The sequence below is a fragment of the Danio aesculapii genome, chromosome 13, assembly GCF_903798145.1.
Source record: "Danio aesculapii chromosome 13, fDanAes4.1, whole genome shotgun sequence".
Lineage (NCBI taxonomy): Eukaryota > Metazoa > Chordata > Actinopteri > Cypriniformes > Danionidae > Danio > Danio aesculapii.
In genome coordinates this window covers 25463095-25477192 of record NC_079447.1, presented here as the reverse complement: position 1 = coordinate 25477192, position 14098 = coordinate 25463095, and the positions used below count along the sequence as shown (strand labels likewise).

General features: G+C 35.9%; 1 pseudogene; it reads right to left on the bottom strand.

The window, feature by feature from the left end:
• The window catches only part of LOC130239307 (regulating synaptic membrane exocytosis protein 1-like), a 137219-nt pseudogene that overhangs the window by 31536 nt on the left and 91585 nt on the right, over window positions 1-14098 (bottom strand).

The following is a 14098-nucleotide window of genomic DNA, read 5'->3' as shown; positions in this document are numbered from 1 at the left end:
GGTGGGACGATGGTGTTAAAGGCAGAACTGAAGTCCACAAACAGAATCCTTGCGTAGTTCCCTGGTTTGTCCAGATGTTGTAGGGTATAATGCAGTCCCATGTTGACTGCATCATCCACAGACCGGTTTGCTCTATAGGCGAACTGCAGGGGGTCCAGCAGGGGTCCAGTGATGTCCTTCAGATATGCTAGCACCAGTCTTTCGAATGACTTCATGGCCACAGATGTTAAGGCCACAGGTCTGTAGTCATTGAGTCCTGTGATCTTTGGCTTCTTTGGGATTGGGATGATGGTGGAGCGCTTAAAGCAGGATGGAACTTTGCGCTGTTCCAGTGATCTATTGAAGATATGGGAGAAAATGGGAGCCAGCTGGTCAGCGCAGGTTCTCAGACAGGCTGGTGAGACTCCATCTGGCCCTGGTGCTTTCCTTCTCTTCTGTTTACTGAAGATCTGACGCACATTTTCCTCACTGATCTGAAGAGCAGGGGGGGAGAGGAAGATGGCTGGAGGTGTTGATGGCTGTGTAGGGCGATGGTCCGGGCTGTGTTGATGTGGTGTTGATGGCTGTGTAGGGAGATGGTCCGGGCTGTGTTGATGTGGTATTGATGGCCGTGTAGGGCGATGGTCCGGGCTGTGTTGATGTGGTATTGATGGCCGTGTAGGGCGATGGTCCGGGCTGTGTTGATGTGGTGTTGATGGCTGTGTAGGGAGATGGTCCGGGCGGGTGTGAGGTGTCTGGTCATAGGTGTCAAACCTACAGTAGAACATATTCAGCTCGTTTGCAATATGTTTATTGCTGTCGATACTGGGGGACGGTGTCTTGTAATTAGTGAAATCTTTTAAGCCTCTCCACACTGATGCAGGGTCGTTAGCTGAAAACTGGTTTTGCAGCTTTTTGGCATAGCTTTTCTTAGCCACACCAATCTCCTTTGTCAATGTGTTCCTGGCCCGATTGTACAGGATCCTGTCACCACTCCTGTAAGCATCCTCTTTGGCCTGACGAAGCTGTCTGAGTTTTGGTGTGAACCATGGTTTATCATTGTTAAATGACAAGTAGGTCCTGGTAGGGATGCATAACTCCTCACAGAAACTGATGTATGATGTTACAGTCTCTGTGAGCTCGTCCAGATCTGTGGCTGCAGCTTCAAAAACATCCCAGTCAGTGCATTCAAAACAGGCTTGTAAGACCTGCTCTGTGTCGTTGGTCCATCTCTTGACAGTCCTTAATACTTGTTAACCCATTATTAGTTTATTATGTTTACCTGTTTGTTTGTCAATTATTTCTCTTTTGTAGTCTCCTTAAGTCTGCTGTCCTGTGCCAGTTTGTCGTCTTTCCAGTACCTTGTCGTGTCCAGTCCAGTTCAATCCAGTCCAGACCAGCCCTACTCTTCCCTGCCATCTTGTTTGTTTAGTTGCTTTTGTTAATGTTTTCCCCCTCAGGTTGTTTTTGTTCTCCTTTTATTTTATTTTATAATTAATTAATACCCATTTTAGTTTGTCCCCTTGCTTTCCCCACCTACAACCATGAGAGTTTGTCGATCAATTTCTTTAAAAAAAAAAGGCTAAAATAAGTTTGTCATATAAAGGGATCATGTCTCTTGTAATTAAATTTTTGACCTCTTTATAAATATTTTGAGTGAATAGACTTTCAATCGAGTGACATAATTCTCTCACACACAGAAAATAAATCTGTATATGTGTTCTGAAGATGAAATATCTACACTGAAAAAAAAAAGATAAATGCAAAATTGTTGCAAACAATTTATATCGGTTGAATTTAAACAAACAAATTAAATTCAGTAATGTTCAACCTAATTTGTTTGTTTAAAGTCAGCCCAAATAAATTGTTAACAACAACTGACCTTAAAAAAATAGCAAATCCAAGGAATCATTTTTGATTTTTTTTTTCTGTACTTATGGTATTAGCATAACATGAGGGTGAATAAATAATGACAGAATTTTAATTTTAGTGCAAACTAACCCTTTAATGGAAGGAAGTCAAGGCAGATGCAAAAAATGTGGTCGAGTGAGAGAATGATTGGATATTCTGCTAATGTTCTGTATGAGTAGCTGCTGGCTCTCGGGAGCTGTTGGATGTTTGATATTGGGTTTAGGGTTGATGTGTTCCACCTCTTACCTAATGTTGATTGTGTCTGTGAACCTAAGAACTCGGCGTGTGACTGTACGATGAGTGGCAGTGACTACAGACAGCCGTGACTTTGACTTAAGGCATGCAGGAAGTGTTGAGCTGAACACAAAACAAAAGTCAAACACATGCAAATGAAAGCGATCAGAACTATTAGAAAAGGTAAGACTCCACTTTATGGGGCCCTTGTTACACATGCTCCAGGAACTTCTATAGCAGGGGTGGGCAAACTCGGTCCTGGAGGGCCGGTGTCCGGCATAGTTTAGCTTCAACTCTACTCAAACACACCTGTACATGCTAATCAGTGTCTTCAAGATCACTAACTATCTATAAGCAGGTGTGTTTGATCAGAGTTGGAGCTAAACTGTGCAGGACACCGGCCCTCCAGGACCGAGTTTGCCCACCCCTGTTCTATAGCATCAATATCAAATTCTGTGTAATCACATGTAAATAACCCTCATCCTAACCAGTTTATTCAAATTATTCAGAAAATTATATAAATATTGTAACAAAGACACCATTAAATAAAGTGTAATCAAATTGTACAACCTAAAGGATAAAAACTTAAAAACTTATTTTTAAAATTTTTTATTTTTAAAACTTATTCTAGAAAGAAATTAAATGACCAACTTTTCTGTGGACTATAGCAAAAGCGAGGCCCGTTCAAAGTTTTAATGCTGTGTTTCAACCATTAGGTTCCAATGGGAATGCTTTTAGAGTTATAGACCTACTTGGTTTGGACAGGCGTGTAACTTGTTGCTGGCTAGATGTCCGATCGTGCCTGGTTAGGCCACTGCATGAGATGTTTATAGGTAACAGTGATTTACCATTTAACAATTTGAATAAATATTGTATTTTATAATTAATGATGCTACTTTCAACATCCACAAAAACCAGAACATGACACTCACATTTACCTACCATCTTAACATGCAGCAGAGGCAGATTCATTGTTCATTGTCATTGTCAAGCATTGTCTGTATTTCAACATCCAATACCTCTATGTGCATATGATATAACAGTGTTGAAAACAAAAGTTCTTTGAAATAGTGAATACTGAATGTATTGTTTTTAAATACTTGTGTACACGTCAACTGCAATAAAATAAAAATGTTTAAAACTTTCAATTAATATTAAATTCAGTTAGTTGCACCTTTTTTCTGAAGAGTTTTGTTTTTGTCATAACTGAATACATCTTTATATGAAATGTCATGATTAATAATTTAGGAAACAACTAAAAGTGCTGAATCTACTGACAGGAAGTTTTGATAAATGAAAATAAACTGCAAACAAATCCACCTCCTCGCAAAAAAGTATTTTCCAAACCTTTGATTTAGTGCTTTTTTATTTATTTATTTATTTATTTTAATAAACCTTTTACACTTTTGTAAAGAACAGTGCAAATGGACTATTGTAAATGGATTGCAACTGAGCCCATTCAAAACATTTACTTTAAATGAAATATTAAATAGTACTTTAAAAAAGAAAGTCTAGTTCTCTAGTTTGCATTATTTTTTTAATTATGTATTTTATTATTTTGGTATTTATTTCATTACAGGTTTGTACAAAAAATAAGACTGGTATTAAAAAGATGAGTTTTTTAACATTAGTAAATTGTAAGACAAGTTAATTAAAATGTATTTAATGCAATGTAATTAATTTATTTTTATCTTTAATAGGAACTTTCTTAGATACAGTTGAAGTCAGAATTATTAGCCCCCCTGAATTATAAGCCCCCTGTTTATTTTTCCCCCAAATTTCTGTTTAACACAGAGAAGATTTTTCAACACATTTCTAAACAGAATAGTTTTAATAACTCATCTCTAATAACTGATATATTTTATCTTTGCCATGATGACAGTAAATAATATTTTGCTAGATATTTTTCAAGACACTTCTATACAGCTTAAATGTGACATTAAAAGGCTTAACTGGGTTAATTAGGTTAACTAGGCAGGTTAGGGTAATTAACGTAAGTTATTGTATAACGATAGTTTGTTCTGTAGACTATTGAAAAAAAAAAATTATCTTAAAGGGGCTAATAGTTTTGACCTTAAAATGGTTCATGAAAAATTAAAAACTGCTTTTATTCTAGCCGAAATAAATCAAATAAGATTTTCTTCAGAAGAAAATTTATTATCAGACATACTATGAAAATTTCCTTGCTCTGTCAAACATTATTTGCAAAAAAATAATTATTCTAATAATTCTGACTTCAACTGTATATTTTCCAGTTCAGTCTATGTTAAATATATGAACTATAAATGTATGAATGAACAAATTAGAATGGAAAAAACAACCCAGGCTCATTATTGATATGTACCCCTATATACATTTCTGAAGATCTTGAAATACGTCCCAGGAGGTACGTTTTTGCAGTTTTTGTTTTCACAAAACCACCTGAAGTTGCTGTGTACACTTTTTCACATCTCAAATTTCTTCTACGTGTTATTCAAGCCCACTGTTCTTCTGACTGACCACCCAATAGTGTTTTTAAAAGCACCGATTGACCCGCCCACTGCCTTCTCTAAACCTAACTGACAATGTTTTCAATTTCAATAATCCAGAAAAAGAAAAGCCCTTGCGGCTGCCTGACTTTTTTCAGTTTTCAGATCCTACCACATTCTCACCCAGTTATTTACTTTTTTATTTTATTTTTTGCCTTTTGTTTTACCTGTTTTTTGAAACTATTCATCACCAGACTCAAAACCCTTTGTCGTTTCAACTCCTCTCTGCGTCTCAAGTATGGCGACTTACATGGTGAGCTACTGGGCAAACTGGTAACAGCGTAAAAGCCGGCCACGCAGAGGTAAGTGGTCAGCTGGTACTGCAAACAGAAGCCATCAGCAGCATCATACCGCCCTAAAGCGTTCGTTTTAAAGACGAAATGCAGCTCTGGCTACATAATTCGTGCTCTCCAGAAATGTATACAGGGGTACATTTTCACAATGAGTCTGTGTTGAAAAAAGTACTTCATCAGATTTTAACAATAATAAATGCACCAGGAAACTGAAGATGGCTTAAGCTAACCCATAAAAAATTATGTTCTGCAGATCAGAGTGAGTTTAGGCTATAAAATACTCATTATTCAGAAAGGATGTCATGGCCTGAGTGATCGTTTATGGCCGCCTTACCTGTAAATATCCTTATGAATTCCATTAACTAATAAAGGCATCTTGGGAGGCAGAGTGCTACTGTACTTAGATGAACCCCTGGCAACATAACATTAACATGCAAGCATGCAAAAAGGGAAACAAAAGATGCATCAAAATCACAGCTGTTGTTAGTCCACTCAAACAGCAAGAGAACAAAGGTCACTCATGCAAACATGCAACAACTCTCTCATTTAACATCATCTGTCAAACGTGCTAGTGACTTAATCGAGGTCAGTGACGAACGGAATAAAAATAAACATGTCAAAATAATGCCTGAGCAGAACGTGATTGTTATTTTGAGAAAGCAAACAGCTTTTCGTCTTTTAGGCTGTACGCCAAAAGCAAGCGGAAAGTTCCACTTGTAATGTTCCCTGTCAACGATCTGCTCTGAAATATTAGATCTGAGAAGCGAAAAAGCCTGACAAGAAGCGTTCGAGGGAGAGAAACTGGCATAAACACTCACTGCTGTTTTAATTAAATGGAATAAACTTCAGGCTAGGCGACCGGAACAGATACGAGGAGTCTTTTCAAAATGAAAATGATAGTGCTCGTGATAGCAAGATAGTAATATTGATTTACACAGTAATTTGAATACAACAATACTATAATTCACAGATTGCTGGTTCAGTCCTGTCCGTTTCTTTACCTTTGGGTGTGCAGACACTCTGCGCTTCTACCCCACACTGATCTGTGTATCAAGATGACCTCACTGCAATTACCATAGAGATGGATGACACAGGAACATAAACAAAACAGACCAATAAACAAGCAAACCAAAATGAAAAAATGGGCAACGGAGAGTTAGAAGAAGGGTAACAACCTTCAAAGCCAGAACAAGACACAACTCAACACAATTCTTTCTGTTAGATCGTTTCTGTCAATACAAACCCTTCAATCCTTTTATAATCAATCACTCAGATGCATGTGGTTTGTCTTATACCAACCTTCTGAAAGGGGTGCAAGGCAAAGTCTCGCACAAACTCATTTTAATGGCGCTTTAGCAAATGAAGGCACATGGAAATGATCGTACACTTTCAGACTTTTGTGTTTACCTGTCATCTATGTAATCTCTCTCTTGAAGACGGTTGCGGTCGTGGTATCGGGTTGGGGAACGTGATCGTCGAGTGTGCTGGACTTCATCCAGACTCCTTAGAGAGAAAAGGACAGGGATTTAAAGGGTTAGTTCACCCAAAAAATCAGATGGAAACAGAGCTCTGAAAAAGTTTTCGCAACAAATTCACAACCTGGGACCTGACAGCGGAGGTTTGTGTATGGATGGCTATGTGTATCATCTTTTAGTGACTCCCTGTGATGATTTCTGTGCACATGTTACCTAACTGAGGAGATTGGAATTGAAGGTTTTTGTGTGCATAAAATCTGCATTACATGTTTGCCCTGGTACATTATGGCACAATCAATAAAGCTGATCAATTAATATATATACTTAATTGAAAGTAATGTAGGAAGTCGAGAGGAGATGTTAACTAGCTAACAATTTAGCTTTCAAGTACACAGTTCAAGATAACAATATAACTTAATACATAGACCTACTTTAAGAAACCCTCAAAAATATTTGAACACATTTTACTTACTCATTGCAGATTCTTATTTAAGGCTTAAAACATATCAGACTCTGCATTTGAATTGATAGACAAAGAATGGAGCACACTCAGAAGTAAACAAATCAAACATTTGGCTCTCTTAAAGCGGTAACACCTTTGTTTTGTTATTGCTTAAACCATTGTTTTCTGCCTAAAAAGGCACCTATGATAAAAATCATCTTTTGTAAGCTGTTTGGACAGAACTGTGTGTAGGTATAGTGTTATAGTGGAGTGGTATAAACACAATAACTCTCTTTTTTCATTTAAAATAGGATCCAAATCCCTCCCATTTTGAGGCCGACCACAACATGACCTAGGAGTGTGGCTTCCCCGCCCACCGAATTGATTGACAGCCACGTTTTAACATGTCTCTGTAGTAACTGGTATAATCATATCCACAAGCAGGACGTGCGCAAAGTAACAGGATTAAAAGATCGGTTCAGCTCTCTGTGATCATCAATCATCATCAAATGTGATCAAGAATGAGTTTTCAAGTTTTAAACGTTTTTTAAAAAGTGCATGCTTCTAATGAATTACAACTTTATGTTAAGAATTGTTTCTTTCTTTACTATTTCATTCTTTTATAACCTGTTTTTAACACATTTTAATCTGTTTTTGTTAGTTTTTAATCATTTTTATTATTTGTTTTTATTTTTTATACTTGTCTCTTTTATTTCTGTTTAAGTCAAGCACTTTGAATTGCCACTGTGTATGAAATGTGCTATATAAATAAACTTGCCTTCCCTTACAACGATTTTACTGTCTTTATCACTAAAGCCGCGTGTCAGAACAGTTATAAAAGAACGGTGGGTGGGGAGAACTAGCGTTAAAGGCACAGGCCACAAAAACAGCTACATGGCTGTTCAGAGTAGAAACTCCAATATTATAAAAGGTATAATAAATAATCTGGTGGTTGTTTTGAGCTGAAAATTTACAGACACATTCTGTAAACACAAAATACTCATCTTAAATCTTGAAAAAGGGGTCAAATAGGTGCCCTTTAAGACAAATGCACTTCTCGATAAATAGCAACATAAAGCATTAGAGTAGATAAACAGTAATTGTTGAACAGTACCATTTATTGTCACAGTTACTACCTGTTATGGGTACATAAAGTAAATTACTGTAATTTGTTCTTTGGACTAAACAAGTTCATACAAATCCTACTCATTTTACAGTGAAATACTGTTTCCTTTTATTAAAGCAAAGCCTGTTTTAGAGTTATTTACCACATAATCTATAGCAAGGGTTAACAGTGTGATTTAAGTACTTCAACTGTAATTATATGAAGCTCCAGCAACACTTCTGTGTGCCAAAAAAAAATGTAAAAGGGACTTTGTTTGCTAATGATGTTTACAATGGATGTCTACATTTGAAGCGGATCAAATCCTTTCATCAAAGTTGTCCTAAAACTATTGAACAACACCTATTCTTGTCTTGAAACAATTTTTGATGCATTTCAAATGTTGACTACTGTATAAGCAATACAAAGTATTTGTTATTAGAGTAAACAGTGCAATAAACAATGGTCGTACTGCCCATACGCACACCCTGACCTGATGTGAAAGACAGAGGCAAACAAAGTCGTTTTAATACAGTTGTTTTTAGTGTTTATGGAGCTTCGTATGATTACAGTTGAACCACATGAAATGCTTTGACAAAGTTTTGGGTTCCTTTTCTGTACTTTGAACATCTCTGGACCAATGCTTTCTATGGAGAATCAGAGAGCTCTCGGATTTAATCTAATCTTTCATCTTCATTTTGTGGTCCAAAGATGAACAAAAGTTCAGGAGATGAATAATTAATTACTGAGTAAATAATTGTAGTATTGAAGTATCCCTGTGTGATAAATGCTGAATGTTAGTTGTACCTCTGTGCGGGGACATTTGGAGGTCGGGATCTTCCCCTGTCCTCATCTCGTTGTGGAGACACGGATCGAGAGCGATACTGAGTTGGTCTCTGCTGGTCAGGAACCTCTAATGTCGTTGCTCGGTCTCTGTCTCTGTCTCGTTCTCGTTCTCTTTCTCTTGATCGGTTTTCTGTAGCTGTGATCACACAGAGATTTAAAAATGTCAAGATTTTGGAGAGCCTGTGGATAAAGTTTAGTGGTTATTCAGTCACTGGCCTTCTCAATCACATTCCCCAAGTTAAAACCCATCCAAAATTAAAGAGGACTGACATAATATGTTAGGTCATATCTAACAAAACATGCTAAATAAAATGAAATAGCTTGTTCATTCTCCTGGTGTATCAATGTTGTCTTCTGATTTCATTTTTTGAAATAACAAAATAACTCAAATAAACAAAATATAGACAAAGATATATACTAAAATATATTTTATAAAATGTAATAAAATGCACTTTTTCATTCATCAAAAGAATAATTTCTTCACATAGTGTTTCTAATAAACATGTTCATATCATATCACTGCTATATACTGTATAGCTACATACAGGGTTTGTAGAAATAATCAGACCCTGCGAAAATCTATACTTTTACTCGCACTACACCATGTCTTCAAAAGACATTTGGAATAAAGTTGTAGAAAAGTACAGGTTAGGAGAAGGCTACAAAAACATTTCAGAAGGCTGAAAAAGTTATTTGGAATATTATTTTACTTCAGGCTGTAAAAAAATTATTATTCCAAAAAGGTATGATGATTTTCTGTAGGAATTGTATATGATATTGCTAAGCTATAATATATAATATAATATATACTTTTTTGGTGTTTTTTAGTGTTATTTTGAGGCAAAAAACAAATAATAAAATTTGATAATATAATATATACTTTTTTGTTTTTTTTATTGTTATTTTGAGGCAAAAACAAATGATAAAATTTGATAAAAATTTGAATAATGAATTTGTTTCATATAATGGCTTATTGTGCATTTACCAAAGCAAGTATACAGAAAATAACAGAACGATTTTGGGTTTTCTTTCATTGGTTATAACCATTGCACAGTACATCCTTAGAGAAATTTATCCTTCCCTTTATCATATGAATATCTCAGGGTTTCTACAGGTTTCACCAATTCCATCAAGCCAAATTAAGACCTTTTAAGACCTTTTAAAGACCGCTATGAATGACATTTCAGACTAAAGGCTCAGTATTTTTTCCAATGGCCCAGTTAAAACATAAAAAAAATTATTAAAAACAAATGTTATTGTAAGGAAGATAATTAAACCAAATAAATATAAATATATTTGGTAAAAAGAGTTAATAAATAAGAGAATAAATTTGTTTTTCTTTGTTAAAACATTTATTGAGATGAAAATTAAGACCTGTTTGAAATGATTTAACACCACAATATTTCAGTGAATTTAAGACTTTTAAGGCTTCAAATTTTGATTTTGAAATTTAAGACATTTTAAGACCCCGTGGATAACCTGTATTTTGATTCAAACAGCATCAATTTGTCTTGTCTAAAAAGTCTTTTCTTTTTACTTAGAAATATAAATAATAGAAAATAAATGATTAATTTTGGTTTCTTGACAAAACATTCTTTTATTGCTGCAAAACATTGTACATCCCTAAGGATATTTAAAACGTTTTGGCTCAGCAAACAGAACTATTTTTGCCAAAAATTTGCATCTTTATTGCCGTTTTAATACCCACATTTCAACTCATAAATCAATTTTACATTAGGTACGCAAAATAGCTAAACCATTACAACTCTGATATTTAATCATAGTGCCTTTATAGGCTTTTATTATTTTGGCGATACTTCAAAAATGTAACTTTAATTTAGTAATAACAAAACAAAAAAACAATTTTGACACCATTTTGTCAGTTTAGCCTGTGGAGCAAATACTTCCTTCTGTAATGACAGACTTATCCTAGATTGCAAAAATCTAATATCACAAATGATCAAAACATATTTAACTCATTCTCATTTCAAATTCAACTAAATTAATAATCAAAACTAAAATAAAATGTGCAACATTAAAAAAAGGATTTAAAGATGAAAAGAAACAGCAAAATATCCAGTATTCTCACAATTCTATGACAAGTTCTGTGTACGGTTTGGAGAATGAAGTCAAGGTATCTCATGAAGGCAGTGTACCACAAAAACATCAGAAACCTTTAAACTACCTTCTACCATGCAAAATAAAATGTGTAGCACCACATGGAGAACACACAGTCCTCTCAGACCCAAATTCTTTTTCCTTATTTTTCCAATAGTGATCATGCATGTGTGACCGTGTGTTATGCTGCAGATCTACACTACTGTACTACAGAGAAAAGCACAGGAGACACAACACTCTGTTTAGCCAGTGTGTAGAAACACTGTCTTTCGCATTTCCTGTAGTAATAGATATACCTTTGAACAATTTAAAGGGTTAAGTCTCCCAACATGATAGTCTGTCATTATTTGTTCACCCTTACATCATTCCAAACCCATATTTGACCCCGATTTTAAGTTGAAATAATTCGCCTCACAGCAAGGTACAGGTTTGTGCTTAAAACAATGTCATTAAGCATCATTCACTCAGTTATGGCATTTTAAATGCAAAGGCGACATGGTTTGAGATGTACTTGCTGACATAAACAAATACCAACATAACAAAACCTGTCAATGTTTTTGTCATGACAACATTACTAAGACAATATAACTTGTCATAGATCTGTCATAAACATGATTGTCATGTCATTATAATTGTGTCATTGATTTCATAAAGGTGTCATAAATATTTTATAACACATTTCAAACAATGTTATCTTTGCAATTAAATTAACATAACTGCGCGAATGACACTTAATGACAGTTGTATCACTGAAAAAACTGAAAGTTTGCGTTGGAACAACATGAAGGAATAATGTGAAAACCAGCATTTGTAAAGCATACATACAATATCATTCATATTCAAGGCTTGGCATTAACACACGCCAACCTGCCAAATCTGGGTAGATTTCAGTTGTGGTGGGTTAGACAGACACCCCTACTGGCCACTTTGTCTGGTTGAAAATTAATTTTAACCTCCCAGAGCTGCCTCGTCCATAAAGATTAGAATGTTAGTTTAAGAGTGTTTGTCAATGTGTGCAAGTGTGCTCCTAGAATCGAGAAGCAGCACGATTGATAACTGTTCGCGCGAGCAAAAGAAAGCAGGTGAATACCGAATGAGAAGATGATCAGGTGGACGGTGAGACACAGGTGATCCTTGCTCACTGATGTTGTGAGCGAGACACAGCTGATGTGATGCGAGTGAGTGCTTAAAAGCTCCCGTTTCCTTGCGTAAAACAACCGTGCCTGGAAATGCAACTGGTCGTTTCTCTTTGAAATAGATTGGAAAAAAGTGGTGCTCGTGCACCCACTGTCCTGCTGCTTTCAAAAGATCTCCAGATATTTTGTAAGCAGCAGCTGCTGTTGCCTCTTTCGCCATTCTTTGAACAGATTATTACTGGGCCTAATATTAACTACAAGCACGTGACCATCCTTTCTATCCCACACTGAATGTTTTTCACCTGGTTTCTTTTGCTTGCAGTTTTGGTTGTTAATATAGTTTAATTATCTTCCTTAACAATAACATTGTTTTAATAGGAGATAACTCTCCATTTATCTATATTTACCTGACAATCTGGGACCTTTAGCATGGACAAACTACTGCGCATAGTTTTAGATAAATGAGAGTATATATATTTTTTTTAAATGTCAACTTTTATTTAAGAACATTTTTGTTAAATAAAAAGTGTATTTACACAGCTATATTTAGCTTGGTTTGACACATTATTTAAAATTTGTGGCAGGGAAATTATTAGGTTGGTGTGGCCAGAGAAAAATATTGGTAAATCCTTAGTGTTAAATTAACGAGGAGGCATGTGAAAATAACACAAAATTTAAAAATGAGTAATTTTTAGCATGCCAGAGTCAAAATTATGCATATAAAATATATTTTCCCAACAACTAAATTGTGGCTAGTGAAAATGGCAGGTGGCTTGCCACAGTGGCTGGTGATCAAAAACGTTAATGTCAAGCCCTGTTCATATTCATGATTATGTGTCATGCCATGATTCTAAAGATATCAACGTGTTATCAATCATCTGTTTTTTGTGGATTTTATATGGGTTTGGAAACAACCTGATTGTGAACGATGACAGAATTTCCATGCTGGAGTGAACATCCCATTAACAGTACCTAAACGGTTAGTTTATCAGTATAGATTGACTGAGTGAATAAAACATGCCAGATGTGTAACAATAATAGTGAAGGTGCATTGTCTCCAGCACAACAGCAGGGACTTCCAGACCCAGGGAAGGCCTGCTGTTGGTTGCTTCTCTCTTTTTGGGGAACTGCAATGCACAAAAAGCACAGAGAAGCGCCAAGGTTGCCATTGCCTTGGCCCCTCTCACCCACCTGTGGCGACTACGCCAATAGTATCATCATAATCAGTTTCTGTAATACGCTGCGAGCCTGCACAGACAGATACAGATATACACACAGATGTACAGACAGACACGCAGATACACATGTAAACCAATGCACACAAGCATAGGTATACAGAAATAACCCAGCATACTAAAACCGTGCCCATGAGCCACGCACTCCTACACTATAACTCACAGGCAGCACACTTCAAAAACATACCTCCGCATGAACACACAGATGAAACGGACATGGAAAACCGTGACTATTACAAGACAATGCCAAACATATTAATGACTTTGGATGGAGTCCAGGACCTTGAGCTGAAAGATATGCTGATGTTCGGATCATTTTTGATTACTGCTCTTTACCTTCTTTCTTAAATATAGTTTTGTTATTGTGAAATTTTGATCCTTTCCCTGGCTTGACTTAGGATCTTGGAAAGTGGAGCTTCATCTATTTTAATCAAGCTGCCTACATCCTCTTCATCTTTCTGTAAATCTGTGAAATACTGAGGGGGCGAATTTACTAAACATGTGAGACACAATCGAGCTGTATTTTAATGCAAAAATATGCACGTTACTCAAATACCACTTGCAGTAAAGCAGAATCTTCTGCTGAGATGCTGAAATGTGCCTCCAGTGGACAATCTACAGTCCCACGAGGCTGTAGAAGAAAGTTTCTGAGTGAAAATTGAAGCGACGTAACTGATGCAGATAGGTCATGTGATTACAACAACATGGCGGATGTTTTATGTGCGAATTACATACATATTATTTATACTATATAGAATCAATCGTCCTCAACCACCAATATCTTCTTAAAGAAACACTC